This window comes from Grammomys surdaster, unplaced genomic scaffold (genome assembly GCF_004785775.1).
Source record: "Grammomys surdaster isolate TR1022 unplaced genomic scaffold, NIH_TR_1.0 65, whole genome shotgun sequence".
NCBI classification, from domain to species: Eukaryota; Metazoa; Chordata; class Mammalia; order Rodentia; family Muridae; genus Grammomys; species Grammomys surdaster.
The window spans coordinates 3807710-3822571 of record NW_021604567.1 but is presented as its reverse complement, the minus strand read 5'-3'; the positions used below and the strand labels follow the sequence as shown (position 1 = coordinate 3822571).

The following is a 14862-nucleotide window of genomic DNA, read 5'->3' as shown; positions in this document are numbered from 1 at the left end:
AAGATAAAGTAATTTGCAAAGCAGGAGAAACAGGGGGAAACCAGAGACTTAATCAGTAGTAGCACAAACATTCAAAGATGACCAGCCAGTCTCTAATTGGATTTAAGGTGCACTCTATGAATGCATTTCTGATACCGCTCAGGTGGCCAAGAAACCAAGACTGGATGGATAGACTGTGGATTTAGGAGAAAATCAAATAATATTCTAAAGCAGTGGTTTTCAACCTTCCTAATGCTATGATCTTTTAATATAGTTCCTCATGTTGCTGTGACCCCGATCATAGAATTATTTTCATTGCTACTTTATTGTGGGAACATCCCACTGTTATAAATTGTAACATAAATATCTGGTAAGCTGGATATCTGACATGTTACCCCTGTGAAAGGGTTGTTTGATCTAAAGGGGTTGCAAACCACAGGTTGATAACTTCCATGCTAAAGGAACATAGCAATAAAATGACTCCTAATAACATTCAACTATACCCATAGATCTGTGCAGTGCTTGGCATCATCAGAGAACCGCCTTTTTGCAGTAGATGGGAATTAACACGGAGAACCGAAACTGAATAATGTGCAGAGAGTGAGAAACTTTGGAACACTCAATCATAAATAGGATTTCTTCATCAAATCCCTCCTTTCAGGGCTCAGGGCGCTATGTGGAAGAGGAAACTGTAAGATTATAAGAGTCAGAGGGGATGGATGACTCCCAGGAAACAGTGTTCTCCACACACATGATGCACACATGATACGCTCAGAGGCTGGCAGGAAGCAGTGCCTGCACAGGTACAAACCAGATGGGGTGCCAGCAATGAAAGGGGAAGTGTACAGGGGAGCCCACCCTTGATCAAGAAGGTGTATGCAATTGACACCCACTTGGCTGGATAGTTTTATGTCACCTTGGCACAAGCTGGAGCCATCCGAGAATAGGGAACCTCAAGAATATGCTCACTAAGATAGTGGTGTAGGCAAGCCTCTAGGGCATTTTCTTAATTGACGGAAGAGGGCCTAGCCCATTGTGGGTGGTGCCACCATTGAGCAGGTGGTCCTAGGTTTTATAAGAAAACAGACTGAACAAGCCATGGGGAATGAGCTAGAAAGCAGAACCCCTCCATGGCTCCTATCTCCATGGCTCCTACCTCCAGGTTCCTGCCCTGTTTGAGTTCCTATCCTGACTTCCTTCCATGATGAACAGGAATATGGAAAGTGTAAGCCAAAGTTTACAAGTTAGTCAAGTAAGATGCCAAATCTTGTCAGGACAGCCAGGGTCTGTAGATCTGGAAGTGTGTAGGTTCCATGGAAGACAGTGACATAGAATGAAGAATAACTGAGAGAGGGTGAGACTAAACGTGGAAAATGGTATGCACAACAAAGAGAAAGCAACATTCAGTGTGGTGGCTCAGTGATTGATGGGTAAGAGACAAGTTTTTAGGATGCTACAGTGAACACATCTTACAGACAGAAGGGAAAAAGATGGACAGAGGAATGCTAACTGAATGCTTTGGTCTATAATTGATAAATGGTTCATGTTGCCCTGTGAAAAGGGATGTTAGACAAGGACCGTAAAAACAGCTGTAAAAGAATGGTCGCTAAAGCCACCATCTTTTAAGACATGCCCAGACATGATAGGATGGATGATTAAAGGCTTGAGTAATGAAAACTTCCAGGTCAAGGATTCAGTTATGCCTGTGGGTTTTAACAGAACGAGTGGGTAGTCCTTGCATTAGGATATGCAGATGCATTTAACTATCAGTTACTACAGTTCCTCTAACTACAGCTCCTCCCCTGCCATGTTAGTTCTTGTTTTAAAGTCTGTTAGTTACTGATCATTAGCCCCATCATTCAATTTATGCACCACTTTAAACACACACACACACACACACACACACACCCCACAGAGGAAAACATGTAGTTGTGTTGCTTTTGTCACTCAAAGATCAAGTCCTGAAATATTTTATCAAACTAGATAATTAAAATTACGTGCTATCACAGCTTAGAAATGTAGCATGGGAGTTGCTGCTTTCTGGGGGCTGTTGATCCCAGAAGAGGAGCAATGAAAACAGTCGTCACTACTTGTACTTTTAAGGGTACAACACATGGCTGGTTCTGAAAGTGATTGAACATGCTGGAGGTAGGCATCTAAGCGTTGGATGTGGGAGAACCTTTCTCCTTTCCTTTTTTGCCTCTACTTTAGAGTTTACCATAGTCTCTTCATCTGGAAACCAGTTCTCAAGCCAATCTGAGAGAAAGGTTTCAGAAACCCAGTGCTGTTGTTAACAGAAGAAAAGCTGGAAAAGTTGGCCTGAGTCTGAGAGTAGGTAAATATCTGCCGTAATTGCTACCAGCATTCATTCCTCCCTGTGATTGGTGGCAAACTAGGACCATTAATATCTTCATTTGAAACCCAACCTCAACCCCATGTCTGAAAAGGCCTATCTCCAGGGCCACTATCATAAGACAGCTACACATGTAAAACTTAGTGATACAGGTAAACACGTGAAGCCCAAGTGTTTGGGTTTTATTGCTGTGAAGAAACACCATGACCATGGCAACTCTTTTTTTTTTCTTATTTAGTTTTTATTCATAATCATAAACTTAACTTTGCAATCCAGCTAGACTTGAAGGGGAATGAGGAAAATATGGAACCCAAAGACTTCAGTGAGAGCAGAGATTACAGGGTATTGCGAGCAGATGGGGTGGGAATGCTCTCCTGAGCTACAGAAGGAATGGTTTGATGGGTAAAACGCCCGCAAGTCAAAAGAAATTAGAGTTGTCCACAGTCGGAAATGGTGATCTTCTTGCTGGTCTTGCCATTCCTGGACCCAAAACGCTCCATGGCCTCCACAATGTTCATGCCTTCTTTCACCTTCCCAAAGACCACATGCTTGCCATCAAGCCATTCAGTCTTGGCAGTGCAGATAAAAAACTGGGAACCATTTGTGTTTGGTCCAGCATTTGCCATGGACAAGATGCCAGGACCTGTATGCTTCAGGATGAAGTTCTCATCCTCAAATTTCTCTCCATAGATGGACCTGCCACCAGTGCCATTATGGCGTGTGAAGTCACCACCCTGGCACATGAATCCTGGAATAATTCTGTGAAAGGAGGAACCCTTATCGCCAAATCCTTTCTCTCCAGTGCTCAGAGCACGAAAGTTTTCTGCTGTCTTTGGAACTTTGTCTGCAAACAGCTCGAAGCAGACGCGGCCCAAGGGCTCGTCATCGGCCGTGATGTCGAAGTACATGGTGGGGTTTGACCATGGCTGCAGGAAGTGGCGAAAAGCTATAGCGGCGTCTGCCTACCATGGCAACTCTTATGAAGGAAAACATTTAATTGGGTCTGGCTTACAGTTTCAGAGGCTTGGTCCATTATTGTCACGGTGGGAAGCTTGCCTTGTGTCAGACATGGTGCTGGGGAAGTATCTGGGAGTTCTACATCTGGATCCACAGACAGTAGGAGACTATGTGCCACACTAGGTGTAGCTTGATCATAGGACATCTCAAAGCCTACCCTCAGGGTGGCATACTTTCTCCAGCAAGGCTACTCCTCCTAGTAGTGCTACTCCCATGGCTAGGCATTCAAACGCATGAGTCTATGGGAGCTATACCTATTCAAACCACTGTACCAAGTAGTAACCAAAAATCAGTGACGGCCACTCTTCACAAAAATCAGCCATTTTATTTCCAAAGCTGCTATGACTATTTTCTAATAGTGTATTTCATTTCTTTTCCTCAGGTGACTAACCTCTGTGTAGCTCCATGTCCACAGTCTCTTGTCCTCTTTTGTCTATTTGCAGGCAGTGGGGCTGCTTTTCTTTGTCTTTGGTCTCATTTGTCTTTTTATTTCTGGTAATGAGGTATCCTGGGTGTTACTTCTTGGAGAGTGTTTTTCTACATCTCTTCTCAAAGAAAAGGAGGTTAAGGAATATGCTATTTTATTTCAACTTCTGAGTTTTTTTTCCCCCTCACTCCCTGTTGACTGACTTGGAAGAAGCAAGTCTATTCCTCTGGAGAGTTTTAAGTTTGTGCTGAAACAGAAAACAGGAGCTTATTTCTTTTTGGTAATCTAGTTTTCTTTGGCATACGTTCTTTTACATGCACACATTCATGGATGGTACAGATAGGCATCTATAGGATTTGAATGCATTGAAATAGCACTGAAGCTGCTCTCAGCCCCCAGTTCCCCTTTATATGTGGGATCAGTGTTTGCTCTGTGAAAATTGAAAATTAATAAGTTACTGCCTCAATAGCAGTGGACAAAAACACACTATAAGATTACTTATTACTTTAATATTCATATCTATTTTCGTACCTCTGTCTTAAATATGCTAAGAAGATAACAAATAAGAAAGATTATATGGATCAGTTTATTTTTATTTGATTTCTTTTGTCTTTTACTATTTTCTAGTAAATTTTTAACCTTCTTTTGTGTAATGCCTTTTTATTTACTTATTTTTTATTAGATATTTTCTTTGTTTACATTTCAAATGTTATCTCCTTTCCTGATATCCCCTCCGAAAACCCACAGCCCATCCCCCTTCTCTGCTCACCAACCCACCCACTCTTGCCTCCCTGCCCTGGCATTCCCCTACACTGAGGCATCGAGCCTTCCCAGAACCAAGGGCCTCTCCTCCCGTTGATGCCCAACAAGGCCATTCTCTGCTACATATGCAGCTGGAGCCATGGGTTGCTCCATGTGTGCTCTTTGGTTGGTGATTTAGTCCCTGGGAGCTCTGGGGGTCGTCTGATTGGTTGATAATATTGTTCTTCCCATGGGGCTACAAACCCCTTCAGCTCCTTCAGTCCTTTCTCCAACTCCTCCATTGTGTTCTCTAACTCCAACTATTGTCCAATGGTTGGCTGGTAAATTATTTTTGTTTTATGTATATGAGTGTTTTGCCTGAATTTATTTATGTGTACCATATCTATGTCTGGTGCCTATGGGAGCCAAAAGGGGTTTGGATCTTCTGGAGTTACAGGCTGCTGTGAACCTCTATATAGGTGCGAAGAATGAACCTGGGTCCTCTGTAAGAGAAGCAAGTACTCTTAACTGCTAAACTATCTCTTCAGCCAATATTTCACCATTTTTAATGGCATACTTTCAAAAGTACTTTACTTTTGATTAAAATGTAGAATATATAAAATAATAATGGATATACTATATAATATAGTAGCATATACACACATATATCTGTTAATCTATTAATCTGGTTAAAAAAGGCAAATTGTCATTGAAGATGTTAGTTTTGTGTAGTATATGCACACTTACAAGTCTGTACACATAGATGTACATTATTAACCAGCTATAAAGTGTGTTCTAGTAGCTATAGTGTAAAGGGAGGCTTATGTTACCTGGGTTCTAGTCCAGGATCTGAATACTATACAGCTCTATGGCCGAAAGAGTAGTTAATTTTCCCAGAGACTCACTGGGTTTATCTGCAGCAAAGGAAGTAAATCAGTGATTTCACGTAGGATTCATCTTGAGAACTAACTCTGGAAAGTAGCCTGCTGAGTGCTAACCTGTAAATTCTAAGGCAAGGCAAGCCTTTGTGAGAAAGCACCACCATCAATTAATGCTGTGTGCTTTGGGTTCAGGAGGTGAAGAACAGGCTGTATGTGGCATATATTAGCTGTTTCCCTAGGCCACATTGCCTTCAAGGCTGTTTGAACTCTGCTATAGAATTCAGTTTACTTGTCTTCTAAATTTAAATTCATAAACATAAAACAAACTGGAAGAACAAATTTTAAAGTTCCTTGATCTGAGTATGGATTTTGGAAAAACACACGTTTTCTTAGAAGTAAGAAATTCAAAAAGTAGTTTCTGCCAAAACTTTTTGGGAAGTATTTTATGATAATGTAAATTTATCTTCTTCACCCTTTCATTCTCTCATGAAATATGTATTAAGTGCTAACTTTGAAATTGACACAGTGCTGGGTATTGAATATTTGCTGAGTTGAATTGAAATGGGGACGGAAAGGTGAATAAGATGCAGTCCTTGCTCTCGTGGAGTTCATGGCCCAGTGGGGAAGGCAGCTGTCCTGGAAGGCAATTATAATACAACGCATTAAATGCTGTGATAGTCTTGTCAAGCTCAGACAGTGGAGTGACTAGCTTGTCTTGAGGAATCTCTGGCAGATTCCTCAGAGGCAGTGACACCCAGGCTCGAAATGAATAACCATGTCCCCTTCAGAGGATAGCTTATGTGTTTTGATAGTAATGATAACAGACTCTCTCCTTACAAATATTTGCATTATAGGGGGTTCTTTTGATAAAGATGGAGTCTAGAAAATTGAAGCATCATTGTTAGTAATTGTTTCGGTAATTGCTGAGGAATCTGTGGCCAGATAATACAAGCCCGGAAATGTGATCTGTCCAATCTCCTCCTTTACCTCCAGAGGTTTCAGATATACTCATATTACACATGGGTGATGACTTTGGGACCTCATTCAGAAGAGAAGTCACAGAGGCATGAACCAAAACCGGAAGCTCAGAGGGAAGGGAGGAACACGCACTGGCTGAGAAGGGAAATGATATCCAAAACAAAGGGCCTCTCAGAACACTGAGCTTCTCCAGGGTTATGAAGATAGAAACAGCATCACATTCTAGAGCACGACAGTAAAGCTCAGTATGAGTGACATCAACAAGTGGCCATGGGGAGATGATACAGTGACCAGTCCATTGTGTACCAGCAGCTGAAAACATCGACATTAATACATGTGAAAAAGATGACATAAACGGGAAGGAATAAAACACTGTCTTCTATGCAGATTGTATTGTGATCCCCAGAGAAGTGTGAAAGTTCTCGGAACAAGGACCTTCTAAGAAGGAAGAGAACCATATGTGTGTCCTCCTGTGAGCTAATAGAAGCTAACAGGACCAGAAGAAAGCACTGTTCTGTTCTTCTCCTTGTATCAGTTTTGTCTGTTTGAGACTATCATATGATTGGACTTACAAGACTAAAAAAATGATATCCAGTAGCTATATCAGGTAGAAAATCACAAATATGAAGATATTTGCATGGATTGATTCTTATTTCTTTCATTAAGAAGTTGCAGTCCATTCAGAAATTAATATTCTTTTTTTGTTGTTGTTGTAAAATCCATCATGTCTTTGTTTTATTTTATTTTTCTTGTCATTTATTTATTTATTTATTGAAATTGTAATTTATACTCAGTCACACAGGGGTTATAAACACAAAAATGCAGGATGTGGGGAAGGGAATGACACTGGAGCATGGGTGTTCAGGGGGAATATAGATATCTTTCAGAAGAGGATATTGGCTGGGTGAAGGTTCAGGGGACAGGTCGCTATGACTCTGCCTATGACTCGCTTGACCTTATCTAGTTGGTATTGTCTGCCAAGGCTACCTATTTACAAGGTCTATGACTACTCAGGCTGGTAAATTTCCACAAAAGCTGCCTGCTTACAATAGCTTATAGCCATCTGTTTCAATGTTTTCCCACAGAGACCCAAGACTTAAGTCCAATAAAGTCCTTTGTGATTTTTGGAGGTCTCTTCAGACAGTGAAACGAGGGATTTCTTCAGATTAGTGATGTCAAAGTGATGTCAATCTCTAGCTGTTTGATGTTCTTGTCAATGGCCTGACGAAGGTCTGAGTAGTATAAGTTCAGAGGCCAGCATCTGGATTAGAACTTAACAGTAGACATCACAGGTAATTCATTTTTATCTGGAAAGGAAAAAGAAGAGAATTCTCAGGGAGATTTCTCTTCCCTGGATGTCAATTGTTATTCATCTTATTTATGGTTGGTTGGGCCTGGCTTTGTGGGAGTATCTATTAATTTCATTAATCTTTTTGGTAGCCAAGAAATTAATATTCTAATTAATACATAAATTGTTTCTCACCAAAGCTCTGAGCTTTGAGCATGTGTCCGCATGCCTATAGATAACACTTAGCTGCTGGATTTGCTTTGTACATGGTTTATGTCCATTTTGACGACAGATGACTTACATAGGGTCATGGTGGCTTCTGTAGCTGCCTGGTTCCTCCTCTCTCATCCGAGCAGCCAGTCCATTTAGCCTACCTGTGAAATCACTAAAAGTGTAGCAGTTTTTTTTTTGCTTTCTGAAAAGATAAAACCAGATGTGTTAAAGGGGTGACACATAGTTCAAATTCCAGATGGCATAGCATGGGTGTTTGTCCGCCCTGTGAGGTTTATAGGGACATAGTCTGCTTTTAAGCTGAGCATACTTTGGAAACTGCCCAATGAGTGATTGTTTTCTGATACAATTCATGAATTCCTTCTGTAGGTTACCTCAGAGTTGATAGTCAAAACACTGCCCCCCACTTTGGAGTGAATTGTAACCAATTAGAATTAGGCAGGGCTAGATGAAGTCAATTTAAGCTTTTGATTTAGACACATTCATTTTACTTGAGAGTTTTTGTGTGTGTGAGATGTATGTTTAATTTAGTCCATTTTCTCGCTTCTCTTGTTTTAGAATCTTAAAGACAATTCTACAGAGCATAGTGAGTTTCCTTTGTTACATAAAGAATGCTTTATCTCACTGCAGAAAAAGGTTAGAGAGAAACTACTGAAGCTATAAGCTCATATTAGAAAATAAGTATCTATCCAAAGACCTAGCAATCTAACTCCAAGATATATAATACTCCACAGAAATAAAATAGATACTTACCCAAGTAATGTACAAGCAGACTATAGCCCAGGGCAACGTACAAGTAGAATAGTAGCTCAAACCAGAAAATAATTCCTATGGTAATAAATGGCAGAATGTTCTAGATATATAACAGGCTATTACTAACAAAAAGAATAAGCTACCATTTATGTAACAATGTGAATAAATTCAGCAAATAAATGTTGATTTAAAAATATCTCTTACCACAAAAAGAAGACACCAGACCACAATGTGTAGATGTTATATGATTCAGGCTCAGCAGAAGACTGTTTCTGTTTTGAGGGTTGAGTGGACAGGACTGCTCAGGGATTCCATGGTTTTGTTTTTGTTTTTGTTTTTTGTTTTTTGTTTTTTTTTTCGAGACAGGGTTTCTCTGTGTAGCTCTGGCTGTCCTGGAACTCACTCTGTAGACCAGGCTGGCTTCGAACTCAGAAATCCGCCTGCCTCTGCCTCCCAAGTGCTGGGATTAAAGGCGTGCACCACCACCCCCCGGCAGGGATTCCATGTTTATATTTCTTTTCTTGATATGGATATTGAGTATGTAGCTATGTTTGTTTTGTATGCTTCACATATAAAACAATGATGACTGTGCACTGTAAATATTTGTACCTTTTTCTCATCTCTTTATGGTCATGGCAATTGAGTCTCAGGCCTCACACATGCTAGGTAAGCACTGTACTACAGAGCTACATCCCAGGCCACACACACACACGCACACGCACACGCACACACACACGCACACGCACACGCACACACATTACAAGTGGTAAATAGCAAACATATACTAGCCCCATAAAAATGAGTTTCATAATTCTTTACCATAAGCACAAGATATTAAGGGCTTTTGCACAAACGATTAACATTTGCACCCTCTCCTCGTTTTCTGGTTATTTTGAGATGGAATCTCACAATGTAGCCCAGGCTGTCCTCCATCTCATTGTATAGTCAAGCTCAGCCTCAAACTCAATATTATTCTGCCTCAGCTTCTGGAGCGCTGAGCTGCAGGTGTGTGCTAACATACTCAGCAGCGATGACACGTTTTACAAAATGGACTGTGTTAATAAACTATGTCCAGGTTTTGTATATAATGGGAAAAATTGTTATTAGCTGATAAAATTCAACCGAAGGAAAATAGCACAAGTCTTTATTTTATTGGATGTGGGTGCGCCACAACTCCTTGCCTGTCTCCTGTCTCTGTCCTCTAGCTGTCTTCACATTGAATTAATTTGTTATCCTTTTTCTGTAAAAGAATTTAAGCTTATGTCTTCCCTTTATGAATATAGTTATAAAATGCAGGTATTGTTTTCGACTGATATCATTGAGACAGGTTCAGAAAGTCACGTGTGTGGGCATGCACGCTCGCGCATGTGCATGTGCGTGTGCGTGTGTTTGTGTGTGTGTGTGTGTGTGTACTGACAAAAGAATGGATTCAAGCTGGTAGGATGGCTGAGTGGGCAAGAGCGCTTGCTAGACAAGCATGAAGGCCTGAGTTCAAATGCCCGGAACAACACAAACAGCTGAGTAAGGCAGAGACAGGAGGATTGCAGGGAGCCTGGTAGCTGCCAGCAAAACTCCAGACTTAGAAGATTCTGTCTCAAGGGAAAACGGCAGGGAAAGATACAACAGGGTACTGGACAGCCTCACTTCACTTCTACGTATGAACACACACATACCAGAAATGGACACACACACACACACTCAGAGAGGAGGGGGATATACTGTAATTATAAAGTTATGTTAAAAAGAACTGAGAACAATGGTTCAGGCCACTGTTTCAGATTAGAGCTTGACCGCTTAAGAAACAGCACTACAGACTAGTCTAAGAACTTCCAGGCACGATGGCACCACACTGTGTAAGGGAAGCACACAAGAACAGCCTCTGATGTGTTCCAGTCATTTTATTTGACAATCACCAAACATTAGAGCTAGGTGATAGTGAAGAGGAACACCAGAAATTCAGGAAAATGGTCCATCGAGTTTCCAAGGTGCTGGCTCTCATGTGCCAAGACTCTATGAACAAAGGAAATGTCTGCTCTTCACCCTCTTTACGGTGTCTTTATACAATGGAGTAAGGATGCGCTGCCTGAGCCTGTTTCACAGAGGGACCCTGTCCTGCTAGAGATTTAAGATGCCCTGAATTCCTTTCTATGGTACTTCACTTGCGAATCTCCAGCTTTCCAATGGTTGGTACTTTCCAGTGCAGGATAAACATGTTGGGTTTAGCTAAATTACGAATTCTGATAATATTCATTTGGTACGATTTATATTTTTCTTTTATCTTTTTATTTTTTGACAGTTTAGGCTGGGGCATAAAGCATAATTATATTCTTAGCGTCCTCCCTTAGAAGTTTTAAATCAGTTCATGAGGCTTTCAGCGAGGCGGCCGCCATTTATCCATCAGCATCCAGTCCATTTAATCCGGACACGCAGCCCAGCAGCCCTCGCCCCTGTTGTGAGTGATTGGCCTGCTCCAGTGCTCCCAGCTTCTCCTGTCACATCGCATTTGCATAAAAGAGGACAGATAACCAAATTTGAGCACACAAATGAAAATGCTAAGCGCTAAACCTGTCACAGTTGTTGTTCAACTAATTGTGAAAAATTTGATTTCCTCGCCATTCACTGTTTGTCATGTGGACCCCCTTCTCCAACGCACCTTGGTTCCAGCCTCTGCCTGTGTAGTGTGAAACTCTTGAGTGCAAGCAGCCCACCCTGGGGGTTACTTACCTCTCCTACCAGCTTTTAATGTTAGCTCATCTTCTGGACTAAATTAGGCCACCATGGCAAACAACACATAATTAAAAGAGGAAGACAACTGCACTTACACTTCTTAAATCGATTTCCATAATGCCAGTGAATGCCTCCATGTGCCTCCATTTCAAAATGTTATTTCTTTATATAACCTTTTGGTAAAGGAATTTAAGGATGGGTGTTGTCGCAAGCTTTATATGGTTTTAAAACTTATGCGCCGTTTTGTTTCTTATTTTGTGTTCCTTAAATAACAAAAAAAGTGTATAATGGGTCCTTAAAAGCATATTCCGACTCCTTAATACCTGAGTTGACATAATGGTATACATTTTTAATCAAGGTTTAAAATGATTCCATTTGAAACAGTATTAGAAACAATGGATACAATTCCTTCGCTGCCAACACTCAATCACAGCAGCTGGGTTTAAATGGGACACACTATGAGAGGTTTGAAAATTCGTACTTTGTTTCAGCATTTGTTATAAAGATGCTTTAGCTAATTTCTTTTTACGGGCATTAGCTTGGTAATTTCTTGATGCCTGCTAAAACAATACATGTGACGTGTCTGAAGCCAGTACTCATTTTTCCAGACTCACACGAGAAAATGTCCCTCCTGTTTCAAAGGGCACACCTCCTCGTTTTGCTGCACTAACTTGTCCCTGTTGCTTTAAACATGCAAGGTCAGGCACCAAGATGGCATTAGGTACAGTTGAAATGCTCTACGGTTGAGTGTGCCTTAAATTGCCTTTGAGAATTGCAGGACGATGAGCTTGAGGTTGGGCTAAAATGAGATGTGGCATCACGGTGACAGTTGGCCTGCAAAACTTGAGTGGGCTACCATTTATTGCACCATTCCTTTGGGAATTTAGTTTTTAGTAGGTCATGAGAAGTGGGTTAATGGAAAAAAATATATATACATATACATACATACACATGCATGTATGTATGTAGAGTATCGATTTACACAACTGTCTCAAGAACCCAAAGAAAACAACACACTGGACTTCTTGCCAGAACTCCACATGAATGCTGAAAATTTGGGTATCCACAGTTACCTTAGAGTGCCACCTCTGTTTAGATCAAAGGAGCTAGACCGAGGTATGAAGCTTCCTCCTTTCAAATGTAAAGGACAAACTTGAGAGTTGAGTTTCTATTCTCCTTGACAGAGCTGAGGGATAATTCTGCTTCTCAGGACTGTTTCTATCGTTACGGTTTCTGATTATGACTGAGAATCTCATCGCGTTTCTACATAGGAATTCAAGGGGCTACGTAGGAACCACAGTAAATATTAAATTGGGCATTGTCTTTTCGTTTTTGTAACCCAAGTATCTGGGAAATACTCTCAAAAATAATTTTCTGTGCTAAGGAAAATTGAACAAAGCATTTTGTCAGAGAAGTTACTTATTAGAACACAGCCAGGCCTTAGACAAAGGAGTAAGTTTCAGTCCGCTCTGTTTTTATTCTTACCTAGTTTGTGTTATTTCTCTGCTATGAGACTTTGTTTTCCTCATTCATTTTTTGATTTTGCATTGCTTTAATTATGAATTATATAACTATGGAGGCAGGCATGACATTGTGGGAAGTAGTTTAAATCTCGTGTCACACTTATAGCAGCTATGTGACCTTTGTCATCACTATGCTTTTCTTCTTCTACATAATGGAAGTGATGGTACCACCTCATAGCATAGCCATTACTTTTATCTTTTCAAAAACGTGTTTTGTTTTAAGTGTGTATTATGTGTCTACGGGTATGAGAATGTGTACAGGGGTGCCAGTGTCCATAGAGCCAGAGGCATCGGATCCCCTGGAGCTGGAGTTGCAGGCAGCTGTGAGCCTCTGGGAATGGTGCTTTCAACTAAATTCCAGTCCTCTGGAAGAGCAGTACTGGCTCTTAAACCAGTGAGCCGTCCCTCCAGCGTGTAGTGTTTTATATTAGAATTTGTTCAAAAGATAGTAGTTGAGTGAAATTTGGATCTGTACAATACTTTGAAATATTGTTTTGAAATATGATGCTTGAAGTTTCTATTTTCAGTTGCTACATCAAATGACCTATATTTGCGTACCGTGTGATGTTTCAATACATCATGCTATGATGGCCAATCTTCATTGGATCATCAAATGTTATTTCATTGAGATTAGGTCAGTAAGCCACATCGCTGGGCATATCAGTGAATGTATTTCCAAAACAGATTAACTGAGACCCTCGTTGAATGAGGATAGCAGTATTTACTTGGATGGGGCTCCAAACTGAGTAACAGGAGAGGCAAGAAGAAGGCTGCGAGCACAGGCACACCCTCTTGCTGCTTCCTGGTCACCAAGAGGTAAAATGCCATGCTCTGCCTTGCCCTGCTTGCTATGATTGAGATTTCACACTGTGAACTGACATAAACCCTAAGCTGTGCTGCTTGCGCATTTGGTCCCAGCAGTAACTTCTACCAATATGCTGCTCAATGACTGCATCCCATAAGCATACCTGTCCCCTCAGACAGTTACCTCACCACGAATTACTTCTGCTTTGGTCAATTTCAGGTTTCTAAGCAGTGGCATTTAGCATTTTATTCATATCAGATGGTGTTCCCTAGTTTACCTAATAGTTTCTCAAGTACTCATATTAATAGTTTTTCTTTTCCAGTTTTCTTTGTGTGGTGTGTGGTGTGTGTGTGTGTGTGTGTGTGTGTGAGATATGCTGTGTATCAAACCCAGAGCCTCAAACATGTTGCCAATTTTCTACCATTGAGCCAGATTCCCAGCCCCTTTCTCTTGTAAGTCATTGAATCTGTATCTTTATTCTTTAAGGCTCTCATCCCTCCCACCCCCCGCCCTTTTGTGGTTCTCAGAGTCTTCAGAGGTGAGCTTCATGACATATACAACGAATACTTCATTGGGATGCACATTTTCCTTTAAACTTTTGGTTAGATTTATTTGTTGTGTGTATGTCTCTCTTTGTGGGGTGTGCACATGCCACAGCACATGTGTGGAAGTCTGAGGGAAACTTCTGGGAATGAGTTTTTTTTCCACCAAGTGGGCCCTGGGGATTGAATTCATGTTGTCAGGCTTGGAAGCAAGTAGCTTTACCTAATTTAGGCATCTTGCCAGTCCACTTTTTACCTTTTAATACTTAGTTTATAAAATTAGCACATAAGTAATGGATTTTCGGACAGCGCTGTCTATATATCAGTGTCTTTGTATTTGGTCCCAATTCCTCCTTCCCCTTTGCCCTCTTGCTCTTTTCTAATGGTTCCATTTCTTAACCCAGATAGTCCCTCTTCCTTTCTGCCCTTGTTCGTCTAGTAAGTAATTCTGCACGGTGGTTGTCCTCACAGACAGATTTCCTGTCGGTGGTGACCTCAGCCCACCTGGGGTTGCCTTTCCAGCACTTCCTGCCTTTGTGTCTTCCTACCTCTAGTGAAGAGTCCATTGAGAATTCTCTGAACCACTAGGGTGGCTTTGCAGTCCCATGCACAACAAC

The 14862-nt window shown here is 41.0% G+C and overlaps 1 pseudogene; it reads right to left on the bottom strand.

Annotated features, from left to right (window-relative positions):
* Nucleotides 1-2554: 2554 nt before the first annotated feature.
* The window catches only part of LOC114624452, a 20323-nt pseudogene continuing 8015 nt past the window's right edge, over nt 2555-14862 (bottom strand).